At 42.7% G+C, this 19673-nt stretch overlaps 1 protein-coding gene and 1 long non-coding RNA gene across 2 annotated transcripts in view; one reads left to right on the forward strand and one right to left on the reverse strand.

The window, feature by feature from the left end:
* LNX1 (ligand of numb-protein X 1) overlaps positions 1-19673 on the forward strand; it is a 199445-nt gene that overhangs the window by 16681 nt on the left and 163091 nt on the right. The gene's annotated exons all lie outside the window — the stretch shown is intronic.
* Positions 405-6290, reverse strand: LOC113618780 (uncharacterized). The gene is made up of 3 exons (XR_003432120.1): positions 5897-6290; positions 3256-3289; positions 405-442 (listed from the first exon to the last, which is right to left on the reverse strand). It is a non-coding gene; the product is annotated as an uncharacterized LOC113618780 (long non-coding RNA).

Here is a 19673-nt window from a genome sequence, read left to right on the forward strand (position 1 = left end):
GAAGATTTACAGATAACAAGTAAACACATGGAAAGATGCACAACATTATTAGTCATCAGGGGAAAGCAAATTAAAACCAGATTGAGACACCATTACATACATTTTAGGATAGCTAAACCTAGAAAGGATGACCATACCGAATGTTGGAAAGCATATAGGAACTGCAACTACTTGTGGGGAAAAAAAATGGTACAACCACTTTGGACAACAGTCTGACAGTTTCTTAAAAAGTTGAACATATACCTGCCATACGATCCAGCCTTTGCACTCCTCAGAATTTACCAAAAAATGAAGGCTTATGAGCTTCTCTGGTGGCGCAGTGGTTGAGAGTCTGCCTGCCGATGCAGGGGACACAGGTTCGTGCCCCGGTCCGGGAAGATCCCACATGCTGCGGAGCGGCTGGGCCCGTGAGCCATGGCCGCTGAGCCTGCGTGTCCAGAGCCTGTGCTCCGCAACGGGAGAGGTCCGCGTACCGCAAAAAAAAAAAAAAAGAAGGCTTATATCCACACAAAGTCTTGTGCACGTATATTCACAGCAGCTTTATTTGTAATCACCCCAAGCTAGGAACAACCCAAATGCCCATCAACAGGTGAATGAATGGACAGACCACCATGGAAAAGTACTGAGCAGTAAAAAGGAACAAACTATGCATACATACAGTATGAATGAATCCCAAAAGTATTTTGCTGAGTGGAAGAAGCCAGACAAAAGAACATCCTGTCTGATTCCATTTATATAGGATTCTAGAAAATGCAAATAACCTATAGTTCTAGGAAGCAAATTTACGGTTGCCTGGGGATGTGGAGTGGAGGGGCGAGCTAGAGGAGGGATTATAAAGGAGAATAAGGGAACTTAGGGAGGTGATGGACATGTTTATTATCTCAACTGTGGTGTGGACGAAGAGTGTCACCTGCCGTATCGGTAAACACAGGAGGTTGCGACCGTCCAGGGAGCAGCGACTGCAGCCCCCACAAACAGTACACCCTGAGGGCATTCAGGATGGAGAAAAGCAAGATCCAGGCCCTAGATAGTTAAGGTGCATAGCAAAGGAATGATTTCACTGAGCCCAGACTCTTGCATCTTCTCATACAAGGTGCTAAATTTATGAACGTGAGATGTCAGGTTTTCTTTAATTAATAGTAATCTTTTGATGTTCCAACTACCCAGTTTTTGTTGCAAAACTTCTCTATGTTCTGGGCCCTCCCTTACCCCTGCGGAGCAGTCCCTCAGAGCTACCTGAGAGGCTGGCTTCTGGGCTTAAGTCCTCAGTTTTGTCCGCCAAGTAAAACATAATTCTCAGCTTATAGGTTGTGCATTTGTTTTCAGTCAACGGTGGTGATGATTTCGTGGGCATATCTGGATGCCAAAATTGATCAGATTGTACACATTAAATATGTGCGTTAGGATGGAGCTCAGGCACCAGGGTGCTGTGAGGGTGACAGAGGCACAGTCATTAATGAAATCTTCCTGGGCAGTTTTTCCATCTCCCTCTCCTCGGGCTGAGCACAGAGGCTGTAGCCATCGTTCTTGAGCGCTGCCTGGATTGTGTTACTAGAGTCAAGTGTGAGAAACTCATTAAAAATGCAGCAGCTTCTGGGTGGGTGAAAGCCCGGCTGTGACACCCTCTCATAGTACCTGAAGGGCACCTTTTATCGGGATAAGTTCTCTTGGGGCCAGAAGAGATTAGATCAGAATACACTGGATATACTCGCAGGGCTGAAAATCCCTCCTTAGACAGGAGAGAAAAGAGGGTCCCTCCCCACCAGAGTGGAGAAAGTGGCTGAGCAGCTTGGATCCTCTCCAGCCTACTTAGGCCAAAAAACCGTGCAGTGTCCCAGTGTTCATTGAGAAAATCAAACGCGCGCGCGCGCACACACACACACACACACACACGCGCGCGCGCGCACACGCGCACACACACACACACATACACACACAGCGGCATCAGAGCCCAGCCGCCTCCGAGGCTGGGGTCTGCAGGTGCAAACTCCAATTAGAGCAGCCGGCCTTCCAATACCTTTTCATCCCGAACAAGGACTGGGTCTCAGCCCCCGCCAGGGATTGAGGAAGGTCCCGGAAGGACTGCCGACCAGACGGGAGGAAACAAAGACTGTCCAAAGAAAAGCAGCTCATGTGAGTCGAACCTGAAACCCTCCCTTCATTCTAAATACTCTTGTGAGAATTAGCCAATGCACATTTGGTGGAAAATCAGTCACTGGCCACAAGGAAACAAACCGCCTTCCAAGGCCCTCCACTTCCTCCGCTAAGTTGGGGAGATTTCTTTTGCAAACCAGCGAGGCGCAGTATTTCTACAATGGCACAGTCTCCGTGGTTGTTTCCACCATTGACAACAGTTCCCCCTAAGCTGATGTGTTTTTCAGAGTTATGGATGCAGGGTGGTCCCTCTGTAACTGGTGGCTCTTTATCATCAATTTCACCTCAAGGCTTAAAAGAAATCACTTGTGCCCCTCATTGTTAGCAAGTAAGCATGTGCTCGATATGCTTGTCAGTGCTCTCTTCTCAGCAGAAAAGCACTAAGACCGCAGGCTCATTTTCTCTACTCCTCCTCTTCTCCCTCCTCATGTTTCTTTTACTGACTTTTTAAAGAGAAGGCTAAAAGGTCAAGAAGCTGATATAGAGCCCTGTGCTTCCTCTACAATCAAGTCAGCTTGTTCCACAGCCAAGGAAGCACTCCAGAGGGAGAAGGACATCTCTGCAGGGGAGTTAATTCCTGCTGAGCTCTCCCAGCTGCTCTGCCACTGCCCCAGCCACCACCCTCTGCCAGGGGCTGTTTCCTCCCCTTCCCGAAAATCTGGCTTGTTTTCTAATGTCTAAATCTCCAAAGGAGCACCAACAATTAGAAATGTTAACAAAAGAATGTTACAAACATTCTCGACCTTTCTAGACTTCTCTTGAAAACTTCAAACATTCGTTTCAGGTCAGAAGGTCTGAGTTTGAGTGTGCTGCTTCAGGCTTCAGTCTCCATCAGCAGCCTGACCTTGACCTAGGCATACGTTTCCTCCTCTGTAAAAGGGGAAGTCCAGTGTTCATCAGTTCTGAGACACTCATGCTTTCACATCTTAACATATCTGAAACTGCATGGTCTTTTTGTTTTGTTTTGTTTTACAGTTGATTGTGTGTCATCGTTTAACCGGCAACATACTGTTTTCTTTCTGGGTGGTACATTAATAAAAGGTGCATATTCCACCCTTTGGCATCTTAGAAGTGATGAAATACAAGAATAATTATACCTACCTCATGTTGTCTTGAGGACCGGGCGATGCCACAGCTTCACAGGGTTGATGTGAAAAAGTAAATAGAGTGTGAAAGGATATGAACAGTGCAAAGCACTGGCAAATTAGGGGATTATTATCAGGACTGGGAGTATTTTCTTGCTCCTGGAATAGATCAATCCTTTACTTTTGAAATTACTCAGGAAATTTCATGAAAGTTGCACCCACGATCTTCTACGACTATATTTTTCGTGCAGTGGTTGGTACAAACAGATTAGTTTAGTGGATCATGAAATGTTTCTGTCATCGGAAATAGATTCCAAAAAGAGTTTGAGAACTACTGCTTTGGGAAAAGCAAAACACAAGTTCTTCGGAGGCCAGAACATTCCTTTCTCCATGTCTATGATGTTGCAAATGTGAGGTTACATGGGACCTGATTACTGGGATCCTCCCATTTGCATTCTGAGATTCTTTGCCAGTGGAAATTGGATTTCCACTCATAAAACTTCTTTTGCATATGTTCTGTTGTCTCAGTGGTAAAAGGGATGTGAAAAAATTGAGGCAATAATTCAGTCCTAAATTATTAGTACAACCCAAGATTCTTCCATGTAGGTCATCCAGATTATTACCTAAATTGCTTTTTTTTTTTTGGAGGGGGTGGATGGGAGAAAGGTTACCTAGATCCTGTGTATAAGAGAAAGCTTATAACACCTTCACTCCAAACAGAAGTTTTAAACAACAGATCTTGGCCTGGTTTCTTTATACAGGTTGGTTCGTTCCTTGATATAAAGGAACGATATACATCCAAGACATTTCTCTGGAGTCTAAACATAGACTATGATGGGATCCGCTGGTTGTGTGTGTAGGACAGGAGCATTTGCTCCCTGGGAACAAAATATGGAGATCTGCTGTCCTATTGTCAAATACTATCAAAGTAAATGAATAAATGGAAGGGGGTAGAAAACCAAGGCTGCTTCTAATTGCCATTTTGTTACGTGCTTGTGTATAACTGTTTCAACACACTTAAATATGAGCATTATCATTTCCATGTTTCTAGTATCAAAACCTGGCACTCAAAGGAGAGACGATTTCTGTTAAAGTCACAAGAATTAGGAACAGAATCACCTTAACACCCAAATCCTGTCTCAAAGCCCTGCTATTCTATTCTAAGGGGCAAGAAGGGCCACGCAGTGTCCCTGAGATGTGGTGACAATCGCCCTGCCATCCACTTTTCCTACCACCTTCTCTGAGGGGAATTGCAAAACTGGCTACTTTATTCACATGGTTGTCTTCTTACCACACAGTGACATGCAGAAGCAGATGCTCGCTAATTTTTTTTGAGACAGTGAAGTTTTGTCTTTCGCAAGCCTGTCAAGGATACATCCCTTTTGCCCCACCATTCCTCCTCCCTTAAAAAAAGAGAGAGGAAAAAAAAAGGAGAGAGAGAAAAAGTAATAGAAGTGCGGTCCCAATGAGATACCCTCTTCGATTTCTGTTCTGAATAGCAGGTATTGTCCTCAGAGGTTATTGCTTCTGGAGAGCTGGCCAATAAAGATTAGCATCTCCTTTGCTCAAATGCAGTGCAAGAACACAGTTTTTAATTGGCCTGCCCAAGGTCACACAGGAATGAGCAGTGGAGCGGGAAGTGGGGCCCCAGTACTGTAATTCTCCTTCACTGGCCGTAGCAGCCCACACTGCTGTTTTATATACACTTAGTAAATATTTACAGCCTTAAATATCTTCCCCATCACAGTTAGGACAAGAAGTGCTTTCACATATATGCATGTGCATGCGAAACAGATGTGAGAAATATAAACTTGAATTAAACGGACACAGCACCCCTGATAGTAAAAGTACTAGACTAAAACCCGGGAGACCCAAGATTCAAGACGACTGCTTTGCCCTTTCCCATCTCTTGGTTGTTCTTTAATATTCTGAGCAGAGAGTACACCTTTGACTAAGAGACCTAAAATCTGTGCCCACCTAGAAGTGCACTGATGAAAAAGGATGGGCAAAGTGTTCTCTGTGTTGCAGCCTTCCCAAGCTCATGATGCCCTAAAACATCCTATGTTGGAAAAAGTAGTGAAAGCCCATTATAAGATGGCTGGGTTTTGTGTTGGAAAGAATATTGATCAAATTATGCCCCTACTTCCCAAGAGACTTTTTTTTACATTAAATTATATATAACTTACACCAAGATATTGATTCTACTTCTCTTTATAATAATATTGAAATACAGTTGACCCTTGAATAATCTGGGGGTTAGGGGCACCAACCTTAACCAAAGTTGAAAATCCATATATAACTCATAGTCAGCCCTAGGTATCCATGTTTCCCCGTATACACGATCCACATCCTCGGATTCAACCAATGTTCAATCGTGTAGCACTGTATTTACTATTGAAAAAAACCGCATGTAAGTAGAACCGCACTGTTCAAACCCCTGTTATTCAAGGGTCAATTGTAATTGCGATATATTAACACTGAATGGACTCATTCTATCCTAATCACATATATCCTTTACTATAAGATACTTGAGGAAGAACATCTATCTGAATGGAAGTTTATATTTTTAAAATTAGATTTTTTAACTTTGTAGCGAGTTATGTAACATAACCTCAGTTCAAACCAACTAAAGAAAAAGAGAGATTTCATTGGCTCACCTAATTGGGAAGTCCAGAGGGGGGGATCTGGTTCAAAGAATGTCCGTGTTCTCTTCTCTCTCCACATCTGGCCTCTGCACATCTCTCGTGCTTCCGAGTGTGTTGGTAGAATTCTATCCGCCCCCACCCCATGTGACAGGAAAGATGGATGGCAGGCCTCCTCCTTACAGCTTGTTTTCAAAAAGGCGGAGGATGCTGTCCTTCTCCCTCTTATTCCAAAATGCTGGAGAAGGGTTCCGATTGACTTGATGAACCATCTACCCCTTGGACCAATGCCTGTGACCAGAGAGAAGTGGACTGTGCTCAGCAGAGGCTGGGTCCTGTGCCCACCCGTCCTGCAAGGGGGGCGGGGTGAGCCGGTCGGGCAATGAGACGCCATGATCACAGCCCCACTAGGACCAAGGGGTGGAGACGGAGATCCCCAGGGGAAAGGGAGTGCTGATGCCGGAAGGAGAAAAAAAGTAGTTGGGCAGGCACAGAATATTGCTTAGCTCAGACTGTTCCATTAGACTTATGATAATAATTATTATTATAAAAATCCACTTGAGCAGCTGGTATTGGGCGCTCAAGGCTAATGTGTGTGACTTTCAGATTTCCCACCCTCTTCACTGGAGAGTGTTATCATGACAGACATGACTTACCATATACTCCATGCCCTGGAGGGTTGAATTGCAATGGTTTCATAATGTTATTCACAAGAATATTTGTAACAAAATATATTGTTTTCAATCAGTTTCTGCACAGGATTCCAGTGCTTCCCCAGAAAAACATTTTGTGAATTCTAGGAGGTCCCTTGTGGAGTAGCTGGCACGTATTTTGCTATAGAACCTTCCTGGTGATGGAGAAAACTAGGCCCTAAGGAGGTTATGCAATCTCCCCAAAGTCCCACAACTAGTTTGTGACTGAGCCAGTAAACTCTTGTCTCAAGTCCTGGCTGTGGGGATCAGCTCCCTCTGCTCCACTGTTTGGTCCAGAAATTGAAGACTGAAGTTGATGAGGGTTCTTTATGTCAAGCACTAGTGTAATTGGCTTTTAATGGCCTTATTTTCGTCTTACAAGGAAAATAGCGTATCCTTTCCTGGCTAAACGCTATCTCAGAAAAAGCCACAAACCAGCCTCCTGAGTCCTGTTGATAAAACTGAACGCAGCCTAATTCTGCTGAGCTGGCAAAAACGGATAACTTCACTGCAGCTTCCCTGGCCATGGCCCACAGAACAAGGATCTGTATTTCTGGATATTACTGTATATCTTTCTTAGTCTATCATGGCTGGAGGAAGTGGAAAGCACTACAAAAAAATGAGGTGAGAAACCCTGGGAAAGGGAGATAGTAAAAGGAAGGTACAGAAGGAAAGAAAGAGAAAGAGAATGGAGAGACTAAGAAAATCATTGTGCATGGGGACCAAAGAGAAGAGTGGAGAACCAAGTTTAGAGGGAGATGGCAGGAAGGTTCCAGGAGGCAAGAAAACTTGACATTACTGGATCCCTACTATGTGCCATGGACATTCACATCCATTCTCTTGTTGCATTTAATGTCATCCTCACAACATCCTTGCAAGGGATGTGTGGCCATCCCACATTGTAAAGAGAAGAAACAGAGGATCATAGCTTCCAGGTAACTTGATGGATTCTTGCAGCTAAGAAGTAATAACATTGGAGCTAAACCCAGACATATCTGACTCCCAAGTTCATATTCTTTCTGCCCCAACCTCCCCATCACCCACATACTATCTAGTCACTATTGTCATAAGACAGGTTATCTAGAGGCAGAACCTGAGACAAGGATTCTTGTACAAAGGATTTCTTGAGGAAGGGCTCTCAGGAGAAGGGGAGTGAGGGAAGCAGGATAGGGCAGCGAAATTGTAAGCAAAGACAGAGCCACAGTTACTCTAGCTTTAGCCTGATCTGACAGAGAACATGGATTACCCTTCAGAATTCATCCCACCTTGAGGCAAGGGAATCAGACTCCAACACCCCTGCTAGCCAGTCATTGACTGTGGGCCATCCCTCCTGGCCAGGGTAGAGAGGGGTATGGGGGGTGTAACATCTCAGGGGGGCAGCTGTGTAAGAAAGGGGGGCCCTGAAGAGAAGAAACCAGTGCCCCAGTGGTCACTGGAGACCCATGCTGAGTGCCAGTGTCCGTTCCAAAGGCCTGGCCAACTGCAGCAGCCAAACCGAAGGTAGTAGACCTCACACTGGGGCAGTTCCTGGGTAATATGGCCCTAGATCTGCCCCTCCCAACTCCCCCTGGTCCCCTCAATGGCCCACTTGCCTCCCCTCACAGGTGAAGATTCAATGGATTAGAAGCATCAGAGGACCAGGATCTTTGAAGGTACCCAATGCCTGGTTTCACTTTCAGAATATTCATATATTTATCACATTCAAATATTTCACCACATTCATATTTATCACCAGCACTTTCTGTACTCTCTCTTCCTTGCTTTTCTCTAGCAGATTTTACTTCAAACATGTGATAACTATGGCATCTCACTAAGCCAGGGATTCTCAAGGGCTTTAAAATATATATACCAGTGCCCAGGCTTTCTCTACCTGCAAGGGGGTTCCGAATCAATTCACCTGAGATTTACTTTAAGTCCCAGAGTGATTCTAATTGCAGGCAGGATTGAGAATCACTGTACCAGGCATACCTCAGTCACTTGGGGCCAATATATTAGAATCACACGGGCACTGAAAAAAATACCCATGCTCAGGTCCCATCCCCCAGAAATTCTGATCTGATTGGTCTGAAGTGGGGGTCTGACATCAGGGTTTTTTAAAGCTCCCCAGAAACTTCAAATGTGCAGCCAGTGTGGAAAGTTGGGGGATTTTTTTGAATTGTACCATGGGGAAGCATGTCAGGATAGGGTGGTTTGGAACTGTGCTGGGATCAGAGTCCTAATGAAAAGAAGAGAGGCCTGCGTGGACAGTAGCAACAGAAGTGAAAGGAGAAACTCTCACTTTTAATCTGACAGCCAACAGCCAGTCTGATTAGATTTCCTATCAAATATAAAGTAAAACTAGATTTTTCAGGAATCTTTTTGTGTCTTCAGGTCTTCCTGTTGGAAAGCTTTCTGTTAGAAGGTTTCTGTTGGAGGTCCCCAGGAGAATCATCCCAAAAATGGTGCGAGGAGAAAGGGATTATTGTACCTGAGGTCAGGCCCAGAATTAATTTACCCAATCAAGATTGTTCAGGCGCCTATATTATCCCACCCGGCTCCTGAACATTCACCCCCACTGGATATACAGACCCCATGAAAACCAACCACTGGGGACTGAAATTGTTTCCAAGTGGCTGTATCCCTCACATTCATGGGCCTCTGCCCCCCTCCCCCCACCCCCTCCCCCAATTCTCCATATTGACCCAGTCCATAGTACTGCACTTCTAGCCCGGTGGGCCTCACTGCAAAGTTCTCACCTAGTTCCCCTCACTGGCTTACCTGGACTGGCCTGCTCGAACTGGCCTCTGCATCCAGGTAGGCCCTGACCCCCCCAGGTAGGCTCATGTCCTATCCTGATTTGCACCTCCAACTTCTAAAAGTGATACAGTTGATTCTCCATATTCCCAGTAGCTATATTCCATAAAGTCACTGCAAACACTGAATCAGCAAATACTGAACATTGTTCCCAGGAGAAATATAGGGTTAGCTTCCTGAAAGCTTCTGGACACATTCTCAGCAGTCAATCAATATATAACCTTGTTTTAGACGTGTTTCTGTTTATAGACTCCTTACTTATTGTATAGTATTGATCCATTAACATTGAACTCATGACCAATAGCACCATAACTCGAGCCTGAATGAAGCTTATCTAACACACCTATGTCCTCTGCAAGGCACATCACTGCCTGTTATACTTAGGAACACTGGACAGCACTTCAGCACTATGCTTGGGGGCCATTTTAAACAGAGAAATCAACAACGGAAAGCACAAAAATGCAAAAAAAAAATGTGGCCTTAAACAGACCATGAAAAGGACACGTTTACAGTATGAGAGCTGATGAAAGAAGGCAAATGTGTCTGAGCGTGTCCACGGATGACTGTGAAAGCGCCACAAGCATTGAACTGGGGGCTACGGATACATTTAGTAACTAGAGGAATCCGCAAGTATGGGATCGACAAATAATGAGGATCGATTGTGTAAGCATCCTGTTCTGGTGACAGGATGTTTTAATACCTTGCTATTAATTTAAAAGCTATGTTCTAAGCAAGAGCTCCTGAAATATTACAGAGCTCAGGTCCAGAGAAAACTCACACGGTGCTGTTACCCTTTTTCTTTTTTTTTTTTTTAAGCAAGAAATTATTTTTGTGGAGAAATACTCATATTTCCACAGATGATTGAAGGTTTTTTTCCCCCCAAGCAATGAAACATAATAGAAAAAACCAGTATCAGTACATTGTGTAGATTTTGGCTTTTCGCTAGAAGAGTGTTTTGTTGTAATGGGAAAAATAGATACATTTGTGGTCTTCATTGTGGATACGTAGAGAGGATCTTTTTTTTTTTCCTTTGTTCAAAATGGTATCATTCATTTAAAAAAATCAAAGCGTGGTGTCTCTCTGTCATGTAAAACAAAAGACTCCATCCAAGCCAGGGGTGTTGGCCTTGGTGTTGTCCAGCTGAGATCTGTTGGGAATAGGCACAGACTAACTACCACCACCCTGATCACCCCAAAGACTGAGCAGAAAAGGGAAGTGGGTGTCTTTTTCCTCCCCTCCCAGGTCTGAGCCTGTCTCTGACCTCTGGTTCCGTTCTGTTGCAAAAGGCTTTGCTCCTGGTTCAGAGCACCCTTGGGCTGGGCGGCAGCCTGTGTGCAGATGGGCCATTTGGAAGGCACACTGCATCTTTTACAACACTCTTTCTTTCCAGGTCTGGGAGAGAAGCCACGCTTTGGCACTGCCTTGGACATATTTGAAGGGATGGGCCAACACAGACCAGAAGGGGCCAGAGCCAGCTCTTAGCACTGAAACTCTGTCCCTTTGCTAGAGGTGGTGTGAGCTTGGTCTGTTTCCTGGTGGCCATTATTCTGGCTTCCAAGGGCAGCTTCCAGTCCTGTTTCATTTGCGGGTGCACCGAGGGATGGCTGGAGGCAGGGCGGAGGGGGCTTCCCCACCCCTCCCATCTCAGGTAGCCCCCTAGTCAGCCCAAACAAACATCCTAAACCTGCGCCCTTGCCCCGTTCCCTCAGCTTCAAGAAGTCTGTACTTGCGCCATCCTTCCAACCAAAAGGCTGCCTCCAGGCTTTGCCTAACGGAAATCCTGGAGATGATTCTGTTCCCAGTGAATTTAATTTTCACTCCCACTTGAAAATGTGAAGGGGCGCTAAAGAAAAATGCCCTCAGATTGGAGCATTGTGAACTTGACACCCACAATCTTCTCTTTTCGTTGCTTCCTAAATGCAGTTTCCCTCAAAGACTTGTGAAGTTGGAATTATGTAAATCCTGGGTCCACTTAACCCAGAGGAGCTGAGCACTCCCCTTGAACACCCACCTGGAATCCTCCCGTGGGAAGTGCAGAAGGAGGACTGGCTAATTAGGAGGCAGGCTCCCTAAAAACCACTTTCGGATCCTTCAGCAGGGCAGCAATGGCAGTGGAGCCTTTAACAGGTTCTGGATCAACTCAGAGCATTACATTTCTTGACAATTTTAGTTATTTTATTTTTAAAATGTTGTGCATTGTTTCATTTTTACACAATTTTAAATGTTATTTTCCATTTACAGTTATTACAAAATATTGGCCATATTCCCTGTGCTGTACACTGCATCCTTAAGCCTAGCTTACACCCAATCCTTTGTACCTCCCACTCTCCACCCCTATGTTGCCCACCCCCGGCCCCACTGGTAACCACTAGTTTGTTCTCTGTATCTGTGAGTCTGCCTCTTTTTTGTTATACTCACTAGTTTGTTGTACTTTTTAGATTCCACACGTAAGTAAGATCATACAGTATTTGTCTTTCTCTGTCTGACTTATTTCACTTAACATAATGCCCTCCAAGCCCATCCATGTTGCTCAGAGCATTATATTTGAGCAGATTACGGCATCCATCTTCAGAGGGGTGGTAACTCAAGACCGACTTACCCATTGGCACATTTTAGAAAGGGAAATAAATTACTTTGCTTCCATACAGCCAACAATTATTTGATTCCTTTAATGTTTGAATTTTCTTTAGGTTGGGAGCATTTATTTTGGGATTATATCATTTTATTGGAGTCAAAGGTAAAAATCAATTCAAAGCAAAAAAAAAATCTCATTTTTTTGATGGAGTTGTTTGTAACTGAGTTCTTTTCAACGTAAGAGCTCACCATCCGTAGGAATTCTTATGGCAGTAATGTGAGAGTCAACCAAGTTATTTGGAAGCAAATTAAACTTTCAGCAAGATTGCTCAACTCTGTTAGAATCAGTTTAACAAAACTTGATTGGGCTTTTCTTATAAATGTTAACGAGCAGTTCACGGTAGGAAAGATGATGAATACAGCCTGAGGACCACTCTATAACTTCAAGGACAGTGATAAGAGAGTTAATAGGTAATCAATAACTCCAAACCCGGTCCTCTTCACACCATCTAGGGGAGTCTTCTTACACTAGGTAAGCTTTCCTTCTCCCTGAAGACACCACTGGCCTAAGAGACAATGTCTGGGTACGAACTGTCCCATGCCACACAGCCCCATTAAAATCTATGAATGTACCTGGGGCAAATGCGGTTGAGGGGACAAGAAGGAGACATGTTGGAGCAGGTGACACTTTCACATGCCGTTCTTGTCCAACCAAGCTGGCCTCAGCTCCTTGGCCACTCACTATATACAGTGTTTTTTGTCAACGATGTGTGAGGAATGAAGATCCAGGCCTCCAGACCGCTTGCTGCTCTCCTAGCTTCACTTTTCACTTCATGCTCTTGGCAAAGATGGGCATATGGTGTGTTTTTCATTAGATTTCAAAATCAAAATTCAAGTCTGGTTTTTATGATTCTAAAGCTCTTTTCTGAAGCCCCTCAGACACCACGGAGCTTTCTTTGGATCACAAAAGAGCTGAAGAAGAGCTTGTTTTCCTTCCTTGGTTTGTCTATTTACGGTAAAAAGAATGTAAAGAAATGATTTTTGACTGAGAAGCGATGTGATTCTCTGTATTGGCTAACTCCCAGTATTGTCACCTGTCCATATAATTCTTGGTGCCCTTCCAATCTGGTCACCATGAATCTTTTTCCAAATGCCATTATGCCCAGTACCTAACACAATCCCTCGCTCAAGGGATGTGCCCCAAATATTTGGTAAATGAATGAATGAGGAAATGAACACTAGCTTGCAGGTAGCTAATCCCTACTTATTTTTTCTTCCGAAAAAGCTTTACTGAGTTATAATTCACATACTACAAAATTCATCCCTTTAAAGTGTACAATTCATTTACAAGGTTGTGCAACCACCAACACTATCAAATTTCAGAACATCTTCGTCACCCCGAAATGAAACCCAGACCCAGTCACGTCCCTCTCCATTCCCCACTCTGCCCAGCCCCTGAAAACTTCTAACCTATTTCCTATCTCTATGCACTTGACTATTTTGGACATTTCTTTAAAAGGAATCATATGATATGGGGCCTTTTGTGTCGAGTTTCTTTCACTTAGCATAATGTTTTCAAGATTCATCTGTGTTGTAGCATGTACTTCATTCGTTTTTATTGGTGAGTAAAATTCCATTATATGGATATACCACATTTTGTTTATCCATTCATCAGTTCATGGAAATTTGAGCTGTTTCCATTTTTTGGCTATTATGAAGAATGTTGCTATGAACATTTGTGTACGTATTTTATATGGACATATATTTTTAATTTTTTTAGGGATATATATTATCTAGGAGTGGAATTGCTGTGTAATATGGCATCTCTGTTTAACATTTTGAGGAATAACCAAACTCAGAAGTGATTGTGCCGTTTTAATTAACGAATTTACTTATTTTATTTTTGACTGCATTGGGTCTTCGTTGCTGCGCGTGGGCTTTCTCTAGTTGCGGTGAGTGGGGGCTACTCTTCCTCGCGGTGCGCAGGCTTCTCATTGCAGTAGCTTCTCTTGTTGCAGAGCACGGGCTCTAGGCACTCGGGCTCAGTAGTTGTGGCACTCGGGCTCAGTAGTTGTGGCTCACAGGCTCTAGAGCACAGGCTCAGTAGTTGTGGTGCACGGGCTTCGTGGCTCTGCAGCATGTGGGATCTTCCTGGACCAGGGCTCAAACCTGTGTCCTCTGCATTGGCAGGTGGATTCTTAACCACTGCACCACAAGGGAAGTCCCGATTGTACCATTTTAAAAACTCAGCAATGTATGAGGTTTCCAGTTTCTCCATATCCTTGCCAATATTTGTTTTTTGTTTGTATCCTTGCCAACATTTGCTTTTTTGTTTGCTTCGTTGGTTTCGTTTTGTTTTTGCCATATTTAAGTAGTTCAGTGGCATTAAGTACATTCACTTGCTGTGTAACCATCACCACCATCCATCTCCAGAACTTTTTCATCTACCCAACATGAAAATCTGTACCCATTAAACAATAACTTTCCATTCCTCTCTCCCTAAGCCCCTCGCAGCCACCATTCTACTTTCTGTCTCTATGAATTTGACTACTTTAGATACTTCATATAAGTGGAAGCACACAGTATTTGTCCTTTTGTGACTGGCCTGTTTCACTTAGCCTTATGTCTTCGAGGTTTATCTATGTCATAGCATGGGTCAGAATTTCCTTCATTTTTAAGGCTGAGTAGTATTCCATTGTGTGTATACACCACATTTTGTTTATCCATTCATCCATTGATGGACACTTGAGTATCTTTAACCTTTTGGCTATGCTGTATAATGCTGCTCTAAACATGGTGTACAAAGATCTGTTTGAGTCCCTGCTTTCAATTCTTTTTGATACATACCCAGAAGTGAGATTGCTGGATCATGTGGTAATTCAATGTTTAATTTTTTGGGGGGGAACTACCATACTGTTTTCCATAGTAGCTGCACAATTTTACATTTTCATCAGCAATGCACAAGGGTTCTAATTTCTCCATATTCTGGGTTGACTTTTTTCTGTTTTGCTTTTTTTAAATAATAACCATCCTAATGAGTGTGAAATGATATCTTATTGTAGGCCAACAGTTGTCTGTCTTTTTTATTTCAGCTATCCTACTGGGTGTGAAGTGGTATCTCATGATTTTGATTTTGATTTCCCTAAAAATTTGTGACGCTGAACATCTTTTCGTGTACTTTTTGACCATTTGTATATCTTCCGTGGAGAAATGTCTATTCAAATCATTTGCTCTGTTTTCAACTGGCTTGCTTGTCTTTTTGTTGTTGTGTTGTAATAGTTCCTTATATATTCTTTTTAAAATTATTTCCACTTTATTGCTCAAACACAGAAATTGAGGCGAACCTGGAAAGTTTTTATATATTCTGAAGATAAGTTCCTTATCTGATATATGCTTTGCAAATATTTTCTCTTGTTGCATGGCTTCTCTTTTCATCTTCTTGATGGTGTCCTTTGGAGCACAAAAGTTTTTTAATTTTGATGAAGACCAATTTATTCTTTTGTTGTTTTTTCTTATGTGTTATATCTAAGAAATCATTGCCTAATTCAATCTTCAATTCATGAAGATTGACTCGTGTTTTATTCTAAGAGTTTTAGCTTTTGCTCTTGCATTTAAGTCAATGATCCTTCTTTTAAAATTGAAGTATAATTGACATATAACATTGTATTCATTTTAGATATACAACATAATGATTTGATATATGTGTGTGTTGCAAAATCATACCATTGAGTTTAGGTAAGATCCCTCACTACATATAGTTAGAAAATTTTCTTTTTTATAAATTTATTTATTTATTTTTGGCTGCACATGGGTTTTCTCTAGTTGGCGGCAAGCAGGGGCTACTCTTCGTTGCAGTGTGAGGGTTTCTCATTGCTGTGGTTTCTCTTGTTGCAGAGCATGGGCTCTAGGCGTGTGGGCTTCAGGAATTGTGGCACGTGAGCTCCGTAGTTGTGGCACATGGGCTTAGTTGCTCTGTGGCATGTGGGATCCTCCCGGACCAGGGCTCAAACCCGTGTCCCCTGCATTGGCAGCAGATTCTTAACCACTGCGTCACCAGGGAAGTCCGTTATAAAATTTTCTTAATGTGGTAAGAGCTTTTTTTTAAAGAAGTAGTCACAAAATTTATTATGTTAAAGAGGCAGATTAGAAAATAGAATTACGGTATTATCTAATTTAAAAAAATTTTATGAATATATTGCTTTTATAAATAGCTCGAATAGACATACACTAAAACATTACCATTAAATCCAAGGAAGAGAGGATATATGTATATGTGTGGCTGATTCACCGTGCCATACAGCAGAAACCAACACAACATCGCAAAGCAACCACACTCCAATAAAAAATTTTTTTTAATTAAAAAAAGTTGTGGTAAGAACTTTTAATATCCACTCTCTTAGCGACTTTCAAATATATAATACAGTATTGTTAACTGCAGTCACCATGCCAATGATCCATTTTGAGTTAATTTTTATATGTTATATACCTATAATTTTTAAAATATTAATCAAATATATATAAATCTTTTTAAATACTATTGAATTTATTCCTTACTCTGCAAAAGAGGGCTGTTGTTGAAATGTTGGGCAGTTTCCTTAACTAGAATCATTTTCTTATGAATTCCTTTTGTTTGTTTTTTTTGTTTGTTTGTTTTTTTGTTTGCCGTATGCGGGCCTCTCACTGTTGTGGCCTCTCCCGTTGCGGAGCACAGGCTCGGGACGCGCAGGCTCAGCGGCCATCGCTCACGGGCGTAGCCACTCCGTGGCATATGGGATCTTCCCGGACTGGGGCTCAAACCCGTGTCCCCTGCATCAGCAGGCGGACTCTCAACCACTGCGCCACCAGGGAAGCCCCTTATAAATTCTTTAAAAATGTAGAAGGACGTTTACATGTAAAATTTTTTTTCTTGTTTTTAATCATATATACATTGTATTTAAGAATTAGAAAATCTTGAGTATATTTTTAACCAATCATTTATTAAATTTGTGTGTGTCTAATGTGCACAAGCAGTGGATGATCTGCAGGACCAAATGCTGCAGAAAGGTCAAGGTGAACGACAACAAGGAAAGGCCTTCGGTTTGGTGGTTAGAGATCACAAGTGCCTGTGAGGATGCAACTGCAGCAGAGTCGGGGGTGGACAGTGAGAGCCAGGAAGTCTCAGCAAAAGAGACCACTTGTTGAGGAAAGGAGAGAAATAGAGTAATTATTAGAAGGTACAAAAGAGTCAAGTAAAGAATTATTCAAAACAAGGGAACCTGGAGCATGAGTGTATTGAGAGGAGACAGCCAGTAAGAAGGTGGCACTGAAGATCCTCAAGAAAAGGAGAAACTGCGAGTCTGCTTCTCAGAGGCAAGCAGAAAGGACAGCGATAAGAGCATAGGTTACGAAAGTAACTTGGAAATCAGAAAAACCTATCTTCCTTTAAGGAGTAACTACCTATAAATGTAATAGATTTTTCAGTGCAAGGTTGTCATTTAAACTAAAAGAAGTTCAAAACGTAAAACTTGAGCTCCAGGTGCAAACAGACCCGTGTTTACATTCTACCTTTGCTACTCGTTAGCCAAGCAGCCGTGGGCAAGCTACTAAACTCTTCTATAAAATGGGATCAATAATAGACCTACCTCATCGGGCTGTTTGCATGAGGATTCTAGGAGGACTACATATAAATCTCTGGATAGTTACACATTCTCTGTAGCTCTAGCAGAAACGAAACACATCCATGTTACTTCAGTTGAGAATTCAAGTGGTTGAAATGATATTTTACTCTATCCTAACCCTCTTCCTACCATTTAGTCACAGTACTCTTGACAAATATCTGAGAGGCACATACGGTTTGTGTAAGAATGGCTCTTGACTCATTTTCATTCATGTTCTGTGGAGTCAAACCTCTTTCCCCTTCCATCCCCTGGAGTAAAGGAGATGAAGTTAGCCCTCATTTTAGTCGAGCAATTCACAGTGGCGGACTTGGATGTATTCTAGCCATACTGCATGCTCATTTCACTATTTTGAAATCTCTTCCAGCCCAAGCTAGGATAAGTTATTAAAGCTCTTTATGACTAAATACTACCACATACCATTTTCCTTAATCTCTGGTTAATGAAAAGACAAGCTCTTTCCACCTTTCTTGTACAGCCATATTCATTTCTGGGCAAAACTCATGAAAACTTCCCTCCCAAAGAGTAATAGTTTACTTCTAAGGGAAATGGAATTGTGAAAGAAAATGCCATTGACTTCCAGTTACTGAAGTTAGATTTTAAAGTCCTGTGACATAGACAAAGGTGAGCGATCTTTCTGGCAACATATGCATCAGCCCTACTCATTCTCTCCTCTCTCCAGAGATGCTGTTTTTCCCCAGCAAATACAAGTAACTGCACTGCGTTAGGGGTATTTGGTTTTCTCAGAAATTTTTCGTTTTCTCAGAAATGTTTTGTTTATACTTTTAAACCTTCTCCCTCTCATGAGCATCGTTCTTTGTTTTCTTTACTGCATCCTGTTGTAATGAGAGGATTTTGTTTTTATACCGATTTGGAAAACTTCCTTCCTGGCATTCAGATTCTCTCTTCCGATGTCAGAATGAGAGATAATGGTCCTTTGCCAGCCCTTGGGTGGGGGAGTGATAGGGAAACAAGGGGAGCTCTAGTCTCCCCAGCCCGGCCAGGTTGACGGTCTCCGTGTGTGAGAGCCGCCCAGTGTGTGCCAACAGGGCTTCACTGTTCCCTCCCGCGACACTGGGACCTTAACATGCAAGGCTAGTGTTGTGAAAATTGTCAGTATTTTCTAATCGATGCACTCTTTGAGGCATCAATGGGGTTTCTAAAGTACTTAGTCACTCAGAACAAAGTTGGGTTTATTGCAAATGCCAACTTTCTCGATCAAAATCCACTCTTCCTGGCTTATGACACGCCTACATCTTTCTGAAGCAGGTTCCATTCAATAGTTTCCTTCTCATGAAAACCTTAAAATACAATATACCATGTTTTTTAAAATGTCTGTGGAAATAAGGGAAGCTTATAGCTTAGTGTTACTTGCCTATGAAAGAGATTTTGCAAACTGGTTACGCTCCAGAGGCCTGTTCATGTAAAACCTTAATTTCCCAAAGTTGCCTACATTAGATTACATTAATATCTAACAAATATTAGAACTTTAGTGTTTAAAGCGATCTGTGATGGGGTGGGGGGAAACCTAAAGGACTGCTTAGTCCAACTCCCTCACCTATTAATAAGGAGAGAGAGCCCAAGGAGGTGAAATGAAAGGACCAAAGAGATTCACCCCGGATCAGCACCGTATTCAGAATCCAGCTCTCAACCCCGTGCTCACTTCCTGTCAGGTCCCGGTCTCTGTCTTTTGAGGTGGGATCTGGTAAATCAAAATATGATGAGAAATCATAAAGCAATCTTTTCAAAAGGAGAAACTAGATTTTCTCTTTTAACTCCTGGCCACTTCCCAGTCCCCTGTCGCCCTAAGCTTCTGTCTGGTTCTCTCTGATGCTTACGAACCAGAAAACTGACCAGAATTATGTGACTGTGACAGAGGGGAGTATAAGCCCCGAGGTAAATTCACCCAAGATGTGGTGTCTACATTGAGTACTTGTCACATCTCATTCACCCACACGTTGTTTCATCAAAGGAACATTGACTGAGCACCCATTATGTGCAACGCGGCAAGTAAGTCCCGAATCTCTGCAAATTACAGAGGAAAATAAAATGATCTCCCTGACCTTGAGATGCTCTCAG

The sequence above is a fragment of the Aethalodelphis obliquidens genome, unplaced genomic scaffold (assembly GCF_003676395.1).
Source record: "Aethalodelphis obliquidens isolate GAN/ISIS:26980383/991018 unplaced genomic scaffold, ASM367639v1 scaffold6, whole genome shotgun sequence".
NCBI classification, from domain to species: domain Eukaryota; kingdom Metazoa; phylum Chordata; class Mammalia; order Artiodactyla; family Delphinidae; genus Aethalodelphis; species Aethalodelphis obliquidens.